Below are 17,749 nucleotides of genomic sequence, written 5' to 3' on the forward strand. Positions count from 1 at the left end.
AAATCTCTATGAACTGTTCTGGTCCTGGCTCATGTGGATTCTAGCTCTGTACATATTCAGGAGCTAATGAAAAGTACACAGAGGAAAGTCACTATGCTATGCATCAACACCACAAGTTAGGCGGAGCAACATAGAAATTTGACTACGTCCTCCGGGAGCCAACGAGTAGGCTATTAGTTATCAGTAATACATGTAAAAGACCTCCAGTTAGCGCTATCCGTCATAAGCTGTATTACTGCCTCACAAATGAGTGCACTGAAGAAGTGAAAGCAGCACTCTCTGAGCATGCGGATAAGCACTGACACCACAGCATGGTATCAGCAGCGATTCCAAAACCAGATCGCAAACGTTCATTACCATCACTAATATATGGCCCAACACCATGACAGTACAAAGTCGACCTTTGGGATCGAAACAGCGAATGTCTTTCAGACCTTAAGTCTTCCATATTACCATGACTTATATCTAAAACCAATAGCACACTGCAGAGAAGCAGAAATGAGCACATCCAGCGGTGGATAAAACAGCGTCTATTGGGAGGGTGAGCGGGAAGACGTAATTGCTTAGCCTTAGCCAGAACATTTACTTGCCGGATAACGCAGTGACTCACTCATCCTCCCCACTGTAGCGCAGAACCTGGGAGAGAGAGAGCGCTCGCTGCAGGTAGGCTACGCTACGCTGTTCGGCCCACGCTTCCCCTAAATCGCAGTCAAAACCACCCCCGATCCTTCCCCACCTCAGGCCAGAGACTCTGAGGACAGAAAGGCAGCACGAATAAATAAACTAAAATCAACCCACCTCTCAGGAAGACTGCATGCATATGCAAGAGCGCAGAGAACAGGTAAGGCTGTCGGCATAACAGCATCCCCGGAGAGGGGCTCGTTTTGTCATGTTCCGGACAACTCTCCCAGCCTGAGTCTAGTGCTATTTTTTTTACAGTCTCTGGTCTAATGGTGTTGCAGTCACAGTGTTCAGACTCCAACCTATCGACGAGAAGGGTGCGAGACCAGGTGGTTTTCTCCAGTTTCAGAGATTGAACAGTGGATGATGTTCACACACCGGCTGCCACCCCCCGAGGGTCGGCTGCAACGCCGTTTTGAGGACAAACCGCACGGTGAAGGTCAGCTCCCGTCACTTCTGAATAACGGTCAAAGGCATGACCAGCCTGGTTATAGTCACGGGGTTAAGAGGTCACTGACTGACGGCGGTGATGCAATGGACTGGGCCCAGGACAGAAGGCGTCGTAAAGGCCTGTCCTTCTTCCAGTCACCTGGGAAGTACATGGGAAGGCCCACGTTCCAAAGTACTGCACGTGCTAGTACGGGTAATGGCCTCTCACCCGGCTAAAAATCAAAAAACCTGGACAATGACTTCTGAAGCCCAGGTCCTCTGGATAGTGACACTAAATGAGACTTGGCAGACCAGCATGTGCATGTGAAAGGCCTTCCAGACGTGGCCCGAGTGCCACTGTGAAACAGAGCCTTCTGCTCCTCGGCTCCTCCTCCGGCATGGCCAAAACCAGGCAGGAACACTTCCCTGAAGGCCTCCCGTTTGTTTCAGGAGCGTGAGCACGCAACTAAAACCGGCTCCATGCATTTTGGAGTCAGCCACCATTCCACCCCACCCCACTCCACCCCACATCACCCCACCCCACCAAAAATGCCAGCCCTGTGGCATCACCTTCTGGTGAGAAAGAGGAATTGCAAGGCCGCAGTGATCCTCATCCAGAGGACAAATGTGTGTGCTTAAGTATTATATCCCTTATATATCCCTTAAACATCACAATAAAGAACAAACGCCAATCTCCCAAAAGGCAAGAGAGATCACTGGAGGTGTGATATACACCGGACATTTCAGATCATGCACTGAACGCATCAGATCCCCGAGGGAGCTCTGGGTCTACAGCAACGGGCTTCCACTGATATGTTCATCTCACCATTGTTCATTCCCGCTATCCGCAAACACTCCCACCGTTTACGAAAAATGCAGCAGATGGAGGGCGGTGAAAGCACTGTGCCCACAGGCTAATTGATACGATGTTTCCGATTTCCCCAGAGACTCGGCTACGAGCTCGCGGATTCCACGGAAGCACGTCCGCCCTTCCCTCCCGGACCGACCTCACAGGCCCCTCACCTACCGCCGGAGCTTGGGCCGCATCCAGACCGGGCCGGGCCAGACTACACTCTCGGCAGAGCCCAGCATCACACGTTATTATTCCATGTGGTAGTCCTCCGGGCTGCCAAGCAGCCAAATCTGGTAGCCCGAAGCCAGCCCAAAGTATATTTAAAGCAGCTGCTTTTGCAATGGTGCGGTCCCTGAGTTAACCAACTACATTTTTCAGCTTTTGTTCATCTGGTGTGGTAACATGCCGTGTCCACAGGTGTAAACAACACAAAACCTTCACACAAAATGAATGATTCCGTGCATCGTCAGAACACACAGGGCATCATAAGACCCGTCTCTCTGTGCCATTATTTTGATACCCAGTACAGGTTTGGGCAGGTGGGCAAAATCAGCCTTATGATTATTTACATGCAGTAACCGAAACAAAGAGAAATAATGGTAGCAGTGCGTGGGTTACCAGCAAAACAGTCATGCCAGTCAGAACTGAAACTGAAGTAGGCTGTGAGGAGATATTTTCATATTTTAAGCACTAATATATTTAATCACTTAATCTGTCTACAAGATCATAGTTAATCTGACAACAGCCTAAGAGATATTCCAGGCATGCAATACCTGCAAAATCTTTTTTACTCTTTTCACCACTTTATTAAAATGTAATTTTATTTTATTATTTTAGTTCCTAAATTACATTTGTACCAGTTTTTATATCAAGAAGCACATTACATTTCTAAAAGCTTGTTTTTAAATTAATGAAAGGATTTTACATGCTTCTCAGTGCTAATGTTGCACGTTCTTTGCCTGTCCCATAAAGCTACAGACACACATAGCCTACACGCAAAGGATGTTTTTTTGTGTGAATAAGGTTCAGCATTTACTTCTTAAGCTTTTGGTGGTGTTGGAACTCCAGAGTCCCGCAGGCCCATATCGGCAAGTGGCTGGTGGGGCAGCACTGAATGGAGAGGAGGGGGCCTCATGTTAGAATTTTTAAACGGGCCCCCATGGGCCACGGAACGTCTCTGATTGGTTTATCGGACTATACAATTAAATGCAAAAGTATTGGAACAGTTGTGTCAAATTGGTTGTTTTTCCTCTGTACTAATAAAATTTGCATTTCAAATCAAGCAATGACTAAGAGGCAAAATTTTCATCTCATTTACATTGAATTATATTATAGCAATACCATTCAATGTGTCAAGTTCCCCTATTCCAAGTCAACAGAAGTATTAGACAAATGACTGTCAACCATTTCAGATTTCACAGGTTTACCATTATAAACCTAGCTACTTATTTATAAATAAATGACCGACCGACAGACCGACAGACCGACAGACCGACAGACCGACAGACCGACAGACCGACAGACCGACAGACAGAGCTATAGAGCTGCAGTCGCAGCTAAAAAATGTGATGTGGCCCAGTCTGTCACCAGATTTAAACCCCACTGAACATGCTTTTCAGTTGCACGGAAGCAAACTGAAATCCAAAACCCCAGCAAACACACAGAAACTGTAAGAGGCAATTGTATTTTTTTTAAATTGTACAGCAGTCATTTTCTAAAATCAGAAATGTGATAGGCTAAGTTGCAAAATTACACAGCTACTCACATCAATCATCAATCAGTCAAGAAAATGACATGACAAACATCTCACGTTTTACTTCACAAATGTACAGTTTATCTTTTGAAATCTGCATTAAAAACAAAAATTTCATTTTAACGAACTGAACATTGCTCTAGCCACTCTGTTCACCACGCACAGCTGAGGCATCTTCCAGACTAAATGAGAGGTCAGCTGGCTCACAAACTCCATCAACATTTGTGCCAAGGAAGCCTACAAAGCCGTTTGTTATCACAAGAGCAATTCTAAGGTAAGCCTATACTGTAAACAATAAAAGTTAGCCAGATAACGTTCTCTGAAAAATAAAGGGTTTGGGGACTAACTAAATAAGTAACATTTCATTTGTATTCCAAAAACACTAGTTGGCAATTTTATTCTAACAACACCAACTGCATGCCCATCTTGCATTGGCTAAGATGAGCCCATTCGTCAGGGCAAATGGAATGGATTAACAAAAGAGACGGCTGCACTGCAGGCCAGGACCACTGCCGTTATGCCTGAGCTAACATTAGCTAAGAAGGGGAATGTCAAAATGGTGCTTTGCACAATCAGGAACTCCCATCTGCTTATCAAATCAAGGGAGATCCAACTGAAGGCCACCTAACAGAAATCCCAGCTAATCAAATCTTCTTCCCAAATCGTGTTCATCCAGGGCCGGGAGCATTTACTAGCGGTCCTGTGGGTTTCGATATGTTGCAGTTTGGTAGTCCAAGACAAGGGGAAAAAATATGGTTTTCCTGGGCATCCAGACCACTGGTTTGTCCACTCCTGCTGTGTTCCAGTGTTTCAAGTGAAATAAGGCAGAATGCCTGGAAGTGTGCCTGGGTTAGCACAAAACAACAACATTTCAACTCAAGTAAAAATATCACATTACAGCCAGCAGAAAACATGTCAGGGAGATCTTTGAGGGTCATCAGGCAGAATGCTGGGTTCCCATGGGTGGAGATGCTCTCTGCATCTTTGGCTTACACTGATGGCTCATCAACTGCCTATTTACAAGATGCTAAATGCAAGGGATTCATGAAAGAAATGTTCTGTACAGACCCTATCCAACTGTCAGGCTTTTCACTGATTAAATAATTACATTATTTCCATTATTCCAAGTCATTGGTCTTAAATAGGCTCAAAACAAGGCTCTACTAAAGCCTTCATTCACAGCATCCTGGCCAGGAAGGGGGCTGTCTCTCTATGTTATAAGTACCAACTGCACAAGCTAGGTTGCCATATCAACCTTTGATCTAACCGACCGCTTTAATGTTGCCTTTGTGACTCTGGAAACTAATTGCTTCACGATGGCCCTGCTGAGCTTCAGTGGCATTTGCACGTAGCTCTTTGGAGCACCTTGTTTCGGGGGGCTTATGCTGCAGCGCAGGCGCTCGCTGAACTGCGATGGAGATGCTGTCGGGGAGGCGGGGTGCTGCAGTCGATGACAGCGCTGCGCAGTTAAACGCACCGCCGCCCTGCCTGAGTGCAGCCTTCACTGCAGCTCTGAAGGAGAAACAAGTATCCCCAGCAAAGGCACATCGCCAACAACTGGAACGGTGCATGAAAGTTTTAGTCAAATGTCTCTCATCGTCAAATGTGTCAAAGCACATGAGCTGCTCTACGCTGTGCCGCTTTAGACAATGTCAAAGGAGCTGCCTTAGCGGTCCAGTCCCAACCAACCGACCAACCGGAGCCCACAAAGCACCAGAAACCTAGACTCCTCAACTCCTTCCATTCTAGGACTGGGAAACAGAATTAAATCTGTGGGGTTATGCATAGAACAAAAGTCCCAGAACTGGGGCTACAAAGTCATTCACTAGAGCATTCAGCTGGCTGGGTGGTAGTGGATGAATAAGACATGTCGGGTTAGACATCAGACCGAAACTCTAACCAACCATGAGAGAAAGAGCTGGACCGCCTTGCAGGCTTTTCAGTGCACGTGCAACACTGATAAGCTTCACATATTCATAAAATTTTATTTTATTTTATTATAGTTATTATTACATACTATGTTGGTTTTACTGTTGCTATATTCTGTGATCTTTTATTATACTTATTGTGTCTTAAATGTTTTTGTAATCTCAGCTACATTGAAAATGAGGCCCTCAATTGTACCTCCGAAAATTAAATAAAGGTTATGACGATGAAAATACAGCAACAAAAAAAAAACAAACAAAAAAAAAAAAAAAAAACTTTATTTCCATGCACTGCAAAGTACAATAATTTAAGCAATTAGAGAGGAATGCCGTCTGCACACTACAACAGATGAGGCAATGAGGCTCATGAGAAGCAATTTATTAATCAACCATGGCGCGCATAGCACTCAGGTGAATCAGCTTTTTAATTTTTCACCGATTCACCAGAGCACTATGCGCACAAGTGTTGACTAATAAACTCTTTTGTCCAGACCTCATCTGTTGCAGTGTGCGACGACCAGATTTTCCTCCCTTACTGGCCTTCACATGGCTCCAAGCACCCATGGTAAAAACTTTACAATACTTCTCTACAGAGCCCAACACTTTTTTCTGGCGATTTTCAATCATTAAGCAAGCCACTGAAGGTAGAGTCTGGGTGGGGCCATTTAATTAGCTGTACTGCTTCTTAATATGTGCACCTCCTCTCAGAAACTACCAACTGTATTTTTATTGGCTGAAACTCACAGGCTGTCAGCATTCCATTCCAACCCATAAAAGGATGTACAGGTGAGTAATAGTCCTTCCCCTTTTTTCTCTCCAGGGCTGTTCAAGTTATTGCCGTCATAATGCAGCCAGTAGCCTACTCCTCCAGTGCAACGGCCCATTAGCCCCCGCCCAACACAATAGAGCACATCAGAAACACTCCTCAAATCTGTAATGTACACAAACTTTTTCTGTGCGTTTCAATTCATTTTTCCTTGTTTGTAAATTTGTGAGCCACCTCATTGATTTTATCAATCCCAATTAGATACAAAAGGGTATTTTCCAAGCTCTTAGAAAAATAGATAAGTCCTCTACATTGGCTAATCTAACCCCGAGAAAGTACAGAAGTATGGATTTTATGGTAAATCCACAACATCTTTAAGCAGGCGAGAATGTAAATGCTCAGGTTTGTTCTGAGGAGTCTCTCCAAATCTAGTGCATTTCACTTTAAGTGCAGACAGATGTTAAAACATCTGTTGGAGCTTACGGGCGGCTTCGCTCTCAACCGTAGCGTTTCGATGATGCAGACAAGCACTCGGGCGCAAGGAGGCCGGCGACATCTGCGAGTCTTCACAGGCAATGTCGAGAAAGCCGGTGTAAAGAATGAACAGGCGTACGCCAGGTCTGAGATGCCTTTTGATCAACTCAATATTTGTGCGTCTTCAATATCATCTCAAACACGAGGCACCCGTTTTCCATGGAGAATTCCTATAAAAGCCCAAAGTCCCGAGCCACTTCCATCGCTCTCACAGGCAGCCTTGACTAACAATCTAACGCCTCTCCTTCCTGCCCATTTTGTTCATCTTGAACTGTTCAGCATCTTGAAGGTCTGTGGACAAGCGAGGACTGCATGCATGGTTCAGACATCACCATCTCTGCTCCTATTATTTTGGAAGCATTTGGTGCTCTACGGCCAGGGGTCTGCGCATTTCAAAAGGTTATTGCAAAAAACTTGTTGACAGAAATTAATGTGACCAGAGATATGCAATAGTAGGCTGCAAAACCTCTAAAGATTGGGCACAGTACATCATCAACGTAACTTTTTTTTGGGGGGGGGGGGGCACAGGCTTTTCTCAAACCAAGGTTTTGAACAGCATTTTAAGGGTGATAGAGGGTGATACAAATCATTGAAAGATGTCAGGATAGCCCTTTCACCACCACTTCTAGGGAAAATATCATCCTAAGTAAAGAGACTAGCATAAACGGTTACCCCGAAAACAGTTGGAACTGTACTTGCCATGCAGGTACAGTTGAGGCCAAAAGTTTACATACATAAGATATTAAAACTCAGTCAGTTCTTCACAACTCCACACATTTCTTTTTGGCAAGTCAGTCTACTTTGTTCACATCAGAGGTAATTTTAAAACAATCGATTAGAGACAGATTTATTTCGGCTTTAATTCACTATATCAGAATTCCAGTGGGTCAAAAGTTTACATACACCAAGTTAAGTGTCTCTTTAAACAGTCTGGAAGATTCCATAAATTGATGTAATGACTTTTTAGAAGCTTCTGATTGGCCAATTGTCATAATTAGGAGTTAAGTGGGAGTTAATTGGCACCTGTGGCTGTATTTAAGGGCCTACCTTTAAAGCCACTGCCTTTTTGCCCTTGATACCATGGGAAAATCCAAGCAACTCAGCCAAGACCTCAGAAAAAATTGTGGACCTCCACAAGTCCAGTTCCTCCTTAGGAGCAATTTCCACACAACTGAAGGTACCATGAGCATCTGTTTAAACAACTGTATACAAATATAAAAATCTTGGAACCACACAGACACTGCATCATTCAGGAAGGGGGCACAAATTAACTCCCAGGACTGAACGAACTTTGGTCTGAAAAGTTCAAGTGAACCCACAACAACCCAAGACAACAACAAAGGAACTGGTGAAGGAGTTGGAGGCATCAGGTACCAAAGTATCTACACCCACCATTAAGAGAATCTTACATCGCCATGGCCTGAAAGGCTGTCGCGCAAGGAAGAAGTCCCTACTCCAAGACCGGCATAAAAAAGCCAGAATGAAGTTAGCAGGTGATCACCAGGACAAAGACCTAGCCTTCTGGAGGATTGTTCTCTGGTCAGATAAAACAAAAATTTAACTGTTTGGCCATAATGATCAGCGCTATGTATGGAGGAAAAAGGGTAAGGCTTTTCATCTGAAGAACACCATCCCAACTGTGAAGCATGGGGTGGCAGCATCAAGTTGTGGAGGTGTTTTTTCTGGAAAAGGGACTGGTACACTCCAGACAATAGATGGCATCATAAGGAAGGAGGATTATGTAGAAAAGTATTGTGGAGAAGCTTGTGGAAGGCTACACCAAGCATTTGATTAAAGTTAAGCAATTATAAGGCAATGCCACCAAATACTAACAAAGTGTATGTAAACTTTTGACCCACTGAAAATCTGATATAGTACATAAAAGCTGAAATAAATCTGTCTCTTAGCTATTATTTTGAAATGTTATGGAAATAAAGTAGATACCCTAATTGACTTAACACAGGGAATTTATGGTAACATGAAATGTGTGGAGTTGTGAAAAATTGAGTTTGAATGTCTTTATCCTAGGTGTATGCAAACTTTTGGCTTAAACTGTAAGCCTTTCTCCAGCTGTACAGTAATTCAACAGGAAATCCAATCAAACTGCTACGATTACTTTTAAACTCGCCTAATCTTAATTCTGTTTTATTTACATACTTCTCCAAATCCTACAGATAGCAAGGACATATTGACCAGAATAGGATGACTGTCAGACTACCATTGTTGCATGAATAATGGTCTCACCCTTTTGTATCCATGCAAAATGTTTTATGCCGCGCAAAACATTTTTTTGCAGAATCTCTCTGCTCAGTCGTCTGCACTGTAAGTACTACTATTGCGTCCGCAATAGCAGGGGCCGAAAATAATTATGATTTAAAGAGAGGAATGTAGGTAGACTAGATGTGGTATGAGGTGTATAGTGATACTTATTCTACCAGTCAAATTATTGGTTTTGTTTTTATGCTGAACTACAAGGCACGTTTACTGGCATTGGTGTCACTGGCCTACATTCAGATTGAGTTGAATCAGTAGGCTGCCAATTGCTTTGCAAATGATACAGAGACCTTCATTGTCATATTAATGATACCTAGCCTAACCTGCACAGTATTAGCATCCATCCATCCATTATCTATACCTGCTTATTCCTGGGCAGGGTTGCAGGGGCTGCTGCAGCCTATTCAAGTGTGCATTCGGCAAGAGGCAGGAATATACCCTGGACAGGTCGCCAATCTATTGTAGGGCACCCACACAATTCACTCAACATTCACTCACACACTCATACCCACAGGAAACTTAGAGTCTCCAATTAGCCTACCTGCATGCCATTGGACCGAGGGAGAGAAGCAGAGTACCCAGAAACCCACTCACACACAGGGAGAACATGCAAACTCCACACAGAAAGGCCCAGGCTGAGATTCAAACAACCTTCTTGCTGTGAGGCGACAGTGCTACCCACTGCATCACCACCGCCTTGCCAGATTAATCATTTGAAAAGCAATTTGAAGCCCACTGAATGGCTCAGCCTTTAATTTGATCAGTCGAAAAATGTTTACCCGGCTTAATGTAATTGTTTGCGATAATACACAATGTGAATAAGGGTCTTTTATTCTTCATGGCACGGCTATTTCTGACATAATGTGGTTTAAGATGAAAAATAATCCCTCAAAACATGAAAATTAATTTATTTGATTAATTATGCTTAACAGCTTCTTAGACTTCTGAGATAGCAATTGTGGTTGGAACAAAAGCCACCATACTCAGGGGTCCCCATGACTGAGTTTGAGAACCACTAGTCTAGAGAGGAGACTTAAGGTCTAGGCGACACGGAAAAGGACTCTTCTGTTTTTCTTCTTATTGCGCGGTGATGATCGAAGAAGGGTATTCTTCATATTTAAGGAAAACAAATATAACATTTCTTAGACGGTTTGCCATTATGAAATTACCGTCTAGCCCAACAGATGTGTTCATATTTACAGCACATTTATAACGTAGGTTGCAGCATAATACTAAGTGATAAACGGTAGAACAATATCTCCGCTTGCCTCCAATTTTTTGCTAAAATAATTTTATCTCATATGCATTTCACATTCAATAGCATAGGAAGAACGGTAAATCGCACGTATCTTGAATTAACGTTAATCTAGATACTGTAAATACAGTCATATACGAATTTCAGCTCTTGCGGTCACATTTAGCTAGAGTATAGCTAGTTAAGATTGTAGAGACCGTAAGAAATGCAGGTCCTCTTAAAACTTCGAACTAATAACTTAACGTCTCATGAGTTTTTTAGCAATCTTTAGCCAACCTGTAATTCATTCTTAGCTAACTAGCTAGCAACCCAAGTTGAAGATAAATGAAAGGGAAGCAATTCGTATAAGGGTAAAAAAAAAAGAAAAAAAAACCCCTTCATCATGGAGAGATTCTGAATTCTAAATAAAGTAGCCGCCTATGTTGATGTATTTCTTAACTTGCGTCATACCAAGTGAAATAACAGAACATTTAAATAACGGGCCATCTTGACTTTGGTTTAATTACCTTCCTACGTCGGCTAAAAAGCGACATTTCCAATGAAAGTTCAAAAAGGAAAAACAGCTTTCTGTCCACTGTCCGGGCATCGGTGCAGATATAAGCTAACCAGACGGCAAAAGTCACGTACGTGAGAGCAGTTTTCTCGCTCGCAAATCACGTTACCTTAATGCAACTTGGCTGCATGACAGGAGGTTTACAGTCAAACATGAATATTATTCGATGGATCACCAGCCACAGCGCGACTGATGGGATCCTTTACTGTACGATAGCTTAAAAGGGGATGATGAACCACATCAGTGCACAATGACTGTTTTCTAATGTAACTAACTTAACGCAAGCTTACTTGGTAGCACACTGCAGTGATTTACAAAAAAACATATAACGTAATCCATTGCCGCTTATTGTAGCTATATTAACACAATTTATAACTAACTGGCGCAGGAAAAATCGTTACTCTCCTCGTTTCCCGCGGGGAGCGAAATAGTTGCTGTAGTCTAGGTGTTTGAAAAACAATCCCGTTGAATGCACCGCGGAAAGAGAGTTGCTTTTTACCATCAAACGAGCATTAACCATAATGTGGGCAAATATGTAACAACACAGTATGTAGCTACTTAGGCATTTAACCAGCTACTTAGCTATAGCTAGTCACACGCCTCTTTAGAAAAGTATCGGCACTCGTTAGCTCGTCAGCTAAGTAATTGAAAAGATCGAGATTAAAACATATTAGCATTGCCTCGCGAGCAAAAACCAAACATATTTCTTTAGCTACCTGGACAGAGAGTCTCCGTTTCACCCGTCAATGTGCCAGCTCCGCCTCTTCAACAATTGGTCGCTCTAGATAATTGTTTAATAATATATATTTCATGTATAATTTTCCCGTCAAAGCTCTCTTTCCTCCATATTTGCAGCTCCTCTACCAACAACAACATTAATGATGACGTCACTGCCTCGTCACGTGATCCCAGATGAGCGCTAAAAATAGACCTGCTGTGAGTAACCTACGCGGACCACACAATACACACCTTAGCTTGATGGCAGACCAAGCATCAACAGGAGAGCCTCCTGCGCGACAGTTCTTAGTTGAAGGCACGGTTCAATATTTTTGTATTAAGTTTTTTTTTTTTGTATAAGTTTTTTTTTTCCCACACAGATTCGCGCTTAACTCTGCAAATCACTTGCTTATCCATGAGCACGTGATAAAAAATCTGAACACGCTTGGACTGATGAGCAGAACAAACTGATTACATTTATCTTAATGATAGTGGCTCATTGCTCTTCTCGCCTCTTTTAAGAAAAGAAATGTTACAGAGCTGGAAATACAGGCTCAGAAAGTAAAAGTCCTCCCGGGTAGTTTGTTCCAATCACCTGGATTTGCTAATTAGCACAATTCTTCAGCCAGCAAGTAAACCTAATTTGTGAAATCGGAGCTCATGGGTAGAAGAAACAGGGCAGGACTTTTACTTTCTGACAAAAAAGTACTTTGAGTACCGGACTTTCCACCCATACAAATGTCGGCCGCATAGAATATTGGAATTCTGGAAACCTGTTAACAGGGTGTTCTCGAACACGTACTTAATTGCGAATTAATTTTAAATTCCGGTTAACTACAAAACCTGACATTTGTATGATTTTTTTTCTGAAAAAGGGAGAAAAACATTTCACCAGTGCATCCTTTTCCCTGTGTTACCCAGTCATGAATACATTAACAAAAGGCCACATTCTTAATTTTTAGTTTAAAGTATGAAATAAATTAAATACTGAATTTAAACATGTAACTTAAGTATTTTCAGCCAAACCTATAATTTATAGCTGGTGTGATGCTATATTTGCCTTCAAAAAAAAAAAAAACCTATTAATCCAGGAAAGCCACTGAGAATCTGTTCATCAGGGATCATCTGAAAAAACAAGAATGCAGTGCTCGGATTGGGAATTTTAAATAATTTTGTCCTTTTGCCCTAGGTGGCATTTCAATGGCTTGAGGAGGCATCTCTATCTGACATTTAGTATGAAACACTTCCCCTTCGTGGCACAATGTTCACATTGTTGTGCTGGCTTCTTAATCCAGAGGGCAGCTGTCTCTGAAGGTTTTCCATTAACTCATAAACTGGCCAGCTCTAGCCTTGCATATAGTCTGCCATTTAATGAATATTTACCAAGGTGTCACACTATTATATGCAGTATTCTAATCAGTGAAACTGATCATTTTCAGATGTCAGTGCCAAACAATGATTAACAGCTTTTTGAAGTAAGTTCAGCTGATTATAATAAAAATTCTCCAATAAATGCCCAATATTGTTGTATGCACAAGTCTTTAACGCAGTTCGTAGCATTATCGTATGGGTACCACTTCGTTTGTAGCTCGCGGGGTAATAAAGGCATAACCTTCGGAACATCACCATTTTGTCACTGTACACACTAACAGGCAATTAGACTGCAGCTCAGACAAAGCTGAATAGTGAGCAGTTAAAACATAAGATTGAATATAGACTTGACAGCTGCTATAGGCGGCCCGATTGCTTGTCGACTTCGTTGTGACATGAGCACGAGGGTAACCAAGACAGCCTCAATGGCGTGTTAAACAAGACTGTGCAGCACTTGACGCGTAAACATTCGCGTGATACTTTCCTGTCGTTTTTAAAGGGTTTCAACAGATTTGCTAGTAGCCTGTACGGCATTGACAATATTGTATAATTTCAGTAGAGATACAAAGGCTTCATCGCTCCTCTTGAAGAAAATATGCTCTCAACCCTCATATGTCAAATACCTATTTTCATGTGAGTTGAGGAAAAAGGTAGGCAGGCGGATTTGATAGCCTACCGGAAACGTCTGAACGCGGGTTAGGCCTACTTTGTTTCCCCCACTATTCTTCCCATATTATACACAAGGGTTTTGTATAAAGTTTGTGTCAAAGTTCTAAAACTCAGTCTTTTATATGAAAAACAGATCCTTAACGAGAACAGTGGGCCTATACTGCGTACACTGCCTTTGTTTTTCTTATTTGAACATGTTATGTGTTAAACTATAATTTATGATAAACTTTTCGGCTTTTTTTCAGGGACGAAACACGAATACAATTCCCACTGCGCTTATATCTAGGGTCTACAGTGGGTCAGTAGTATGTGTTATTGCGCATGGGACCATGTTCGTGGGGAAAATGTATATTATAATTATTGTCATATGACAACATGTTGCTGCTTCTACGATTACTACTATTACTAGGCTACTGCTGCTGTTACTACTACTAATTTAACAACGAGGACAGTGACAAATGATAGCCTACAACCTATAGCCTATACGAATGCAAATAGGCCATTGTTTGACATGACCGCAGTTGTGTTGTGTGTAGACTAGAATATTTATTGCAGACGGTACGACCCATAACTCGATCCCGGACCATCTCTGCAGACCCCTCTCATCCGTTGAGGCCACGGGTAACATGCTGCGACGCAGAGATTAAAAAACGGTTTCCATAGCGACCCGTCGTTTCTTTGCTAGCGTTGATGCTCGGGGCAACATTGCCGTGCTCTGGAAACAGATAAGTTGCGTCATATCGTCTAACACTTTCTGCGGACTTTTAAGAAATATTTAGTCGAGGGTAATGAAAAAAGTAGATGCCTCTATAAAATGACAGTGAAATTGCTTGAAATAGCCTGTGTAGGCCTAGGCTACGTATGGGCTGGTCGTTCTTTAAAGCCAGATATAGGCGACCGCTAAGAATAGGCCTATTCACCAGAATACATCTCACTAGGCTATTAAATTAACACATTTTGTGGGAGGTTGGAATGTAGGCCTACAATGCATGCAATTTTCCAACGGTCTAGCTTTAGTTCTCTTTTTCTCAGATTAGGAGCACCAAATGCAAGAATTGCAGAGGTTTGTCTTAAATGAGTAGAGGGACAGTGCAAATTTCTATAGGCCTAAATGTAATGTAAGCGATGATTCATCGTGAGTCATAGCCCCCACATATCGACGGTCCCCTTCAAATGTCATCCTCCTGCTCTTTGCCTCGTCTTCCTGACCCCTATTTCCCTTTGTGTAATGAAGGTCTGATCTGATAATATGAACAGAAAGAATGTTCCCCCACTTTATTCTGCAGACTCCATTTATGACTTTACAAATTAACATTTTTAAATGATAATGGTGCTCAATAGAACAACCGCGTGTAGTAAAACTCTGGTGGACACTGTGAATCTTTGGCATTCATGAGTTCGATTGTCTTTTTCAGTCTGACTGCTTGTACAAATGAAAATACTGTTCATTAAAACGCCGTTCCGTTTATTATATTATCCGAGTCTTTAGCTCCCTCTAGTGGCCAAAACAGGAAACGTAAGATTGTAAGACGACGTAGGCTAAAGATTGTGATGAAGTGCAAAATCCGTATTGTTTTATCACCAGAATGTTATGATATGGCGAGTACTTGGAATTAATATGTTGTAGACTTTGTAATGAATATGTGTTTTTGGCAATTGTAAAAGCAAACGATCTTTTCCATTACCACGCCCCTTAGCTGTTGACGACAGTTCTAAGCCTCTGCGAAGCAGGTTCATTGGACAACGTTCATGCGAGAGCGTTGATTGGACAGTTCGACAACAGCAGGAAAATATTAACTAGGCTGTCGAACTTGACATTTTGTCAACAAGGTGAGGAAATTGGAAAATGTAAATACCTAATTAGTTATTTAATTATAAAGAAGTCGGTTTAATACTAGGCTAATCTTGCACAATTATGATACTGTTTCCTTTTACAAAAACGGGCAAGTAATGGAAATGACAGTACTACGTAGTCGCCCGAATAATCAGGCGAGTACAGGTATATTAAATAAATAAATATATATATATATATTTATCTACGGATTCGGTAGATAAATATATTTATTTTCGGATACGTCTACTGATTTAAACAGTTGTACATTCTTCTGAATGCCACTTGACTGTTATACAGAGTGCCTGTATGTGTTGCACTCCATTGCAGCCTACAGTCTCCATTTAGCCATACGCCAGTGGTTCACGTTTCGTGGAAATGTTTTATGAGGGCTTGAGTTATAATAGACTGAGAACCCCTGCCATGCGTATGCCATTTGTTGCCATTGACTTTATTTGCGAGTAAGCAGGAACAGTCAGACTGTGGCTACGGTATGGGCGTTCATTTCTTCTAACAAGCATCACATTACATTACAGGCATTTAGCAGACGCTCTGGATAAGAGCGACTTACACAACTTTTTCCACATAGCATTTATGTAGCATTTTACCTGCGACCTTCAGGTTACAAGACCAACTCCTTACCCATTATGCTGCCTACATTGAGTCTAGGCCTTGGGACAGTCAATAGCATCTTGAGCTTTATTTTTTAGTTTTATCCAGAGACTGTAAAAAATATCATTTTATCATTGGGAACACAGCCATTTGGGCTAACGATATTGTAACTACACGCTTCAGACTATCAGCTTCAATTGCCAACATGTTAGTATGCTTTGTTTAACGCGAGCAAATAAGACAATTATGCTCGCACACGTGTTAACAGCAAACAGCGGTGGTATTGTGGAGAGAGAGTTGCAGCATCAACAGTAATTATGCTTTAAAAAAAGTTGTCCAATCATCGATCGCTCTGTGCGAAAATACATTATCCAATTAAATCGATTCACGGTTCCCTGGAATCTAGTTTTAGCTGGGGGTCGGGGTTTTGGCATAACTGTATGGTTGCGATTCATAAACACACCTCTGTTACTCGTTAAAGCCCAGATCAGAGAAAGAGTGTCGCAAGCGGCATGTGAGAGACTAGTCAGCTGGTCAACATCAAAAGTCCCGGGCAGTTCACTGGCATTTTTGCTCACTGTTTTTCCAGTGGCCTGCGCTTAGGCCTATTCAAAGCTTTAAGACGCCTGCCAATTTTCCGTTCGTTAATCTCAGCTAGTCGATAGTCCTGTGTTCCTCTGTTCATTTTTTATTTTGCTCATCTATTTATTTTAACCATACTACCATAGTAGAAAACGGGATACAAACTGTGGTCTTTGTGAAAATAATCAATTAATCAACTATTTTCACAGCGGATTCTGTAAAAATCTGGACTACGTTAATAAACTACAGTGCCCTCAAAAAGTACGGGAATGGTATAGTGAAATTTGTATATAAACTATGGCTGAAAAACCACTAATCTATAAACTGTGAGGAAAGAAGGATTCATTAAGTTGGATAGCACAGAAACTAAACACTGTACAGGTCGGCCAGTTGATGACAGATAAATCCTAAGAGTTGTGAAGGAAAACCCCTGAAACAATGGTCAGTGACATCACCAGCAGTCTCCTGACGACGCCACCATCACAAGCCACCATATGCAGAAGACTTTGAGAGCAGAATTATAGTGGCTACACTGCAAGATGCAAACCTCTCATCACCTGCAAGATTTGAAAGGACTGCTTAGTATTTGCCAAAAATTACTAAATTAAACGAGCCAGAAGAGTTCTGGAACACAGTTTTATAGACAGATGAGACCAAAATCAACCTTTTTCCAAATGATGGAAAGCTGAAAGTGTGGAGAAAGGAACAGCCCATGATCCAAAGCATGCCACCTCATCTGTGAAATATGGAGGAGGTAGTGTCGTGGATTTTGCATGTACGGCTGCTTCTGGAACAGGCTCCCTTGTTTGTATCGATGTAATTGAGGATAGCAGTAGTAGAATGAATTTCTAAGTGTACAGACTTTGTCTGGCTAAAATTTTGTCTGTCTGTACAAAGAAATTCCTCCAACCTCATAGGCTGCCACTTCATCCTGCAGCGAGACA

At 42.0% G+C, this 17,749-nt stretch overlaps 1 protein-coding gene across 1 annotated transcript in view; it reads right to left on the reverse strand.

Moving 5' to 3' along the window:
- LOC118218902 (histone deacetylase 5-like) overlaps window positions 1–11,895 on the reverse strand; it is an 86,676-nt gene extending 74,781 nt beyond the window's left edge. Inside the window, exon 1 of the mRNA XM_035401672.1 lies at window positions 11,740–11,895. The gene's annotated coding sequence lies outside the window, so the exon portion shown is untranslated. The remainder of the gene's footprint in view (window positions 1–11,739) is intronic.
- Window positions 11,896–17,749: the final 5,854 nt, after the last annotated feature.

This window comes from Anguilla anguilla, chromosome 2 (genome assembly GCF_013347855.1).
Source record: "Anguilla anguilla isolate fAngAng1 chromosome 2, fAngAng1.pri, whole genome shotgun sequence".
Taxonomy (NCBI): Eukaryota; Metazoa; Chordata; class Actinopteri; order Anguilliformes; family Anguillidae; genus Anguilla; species Anguilla anguilla.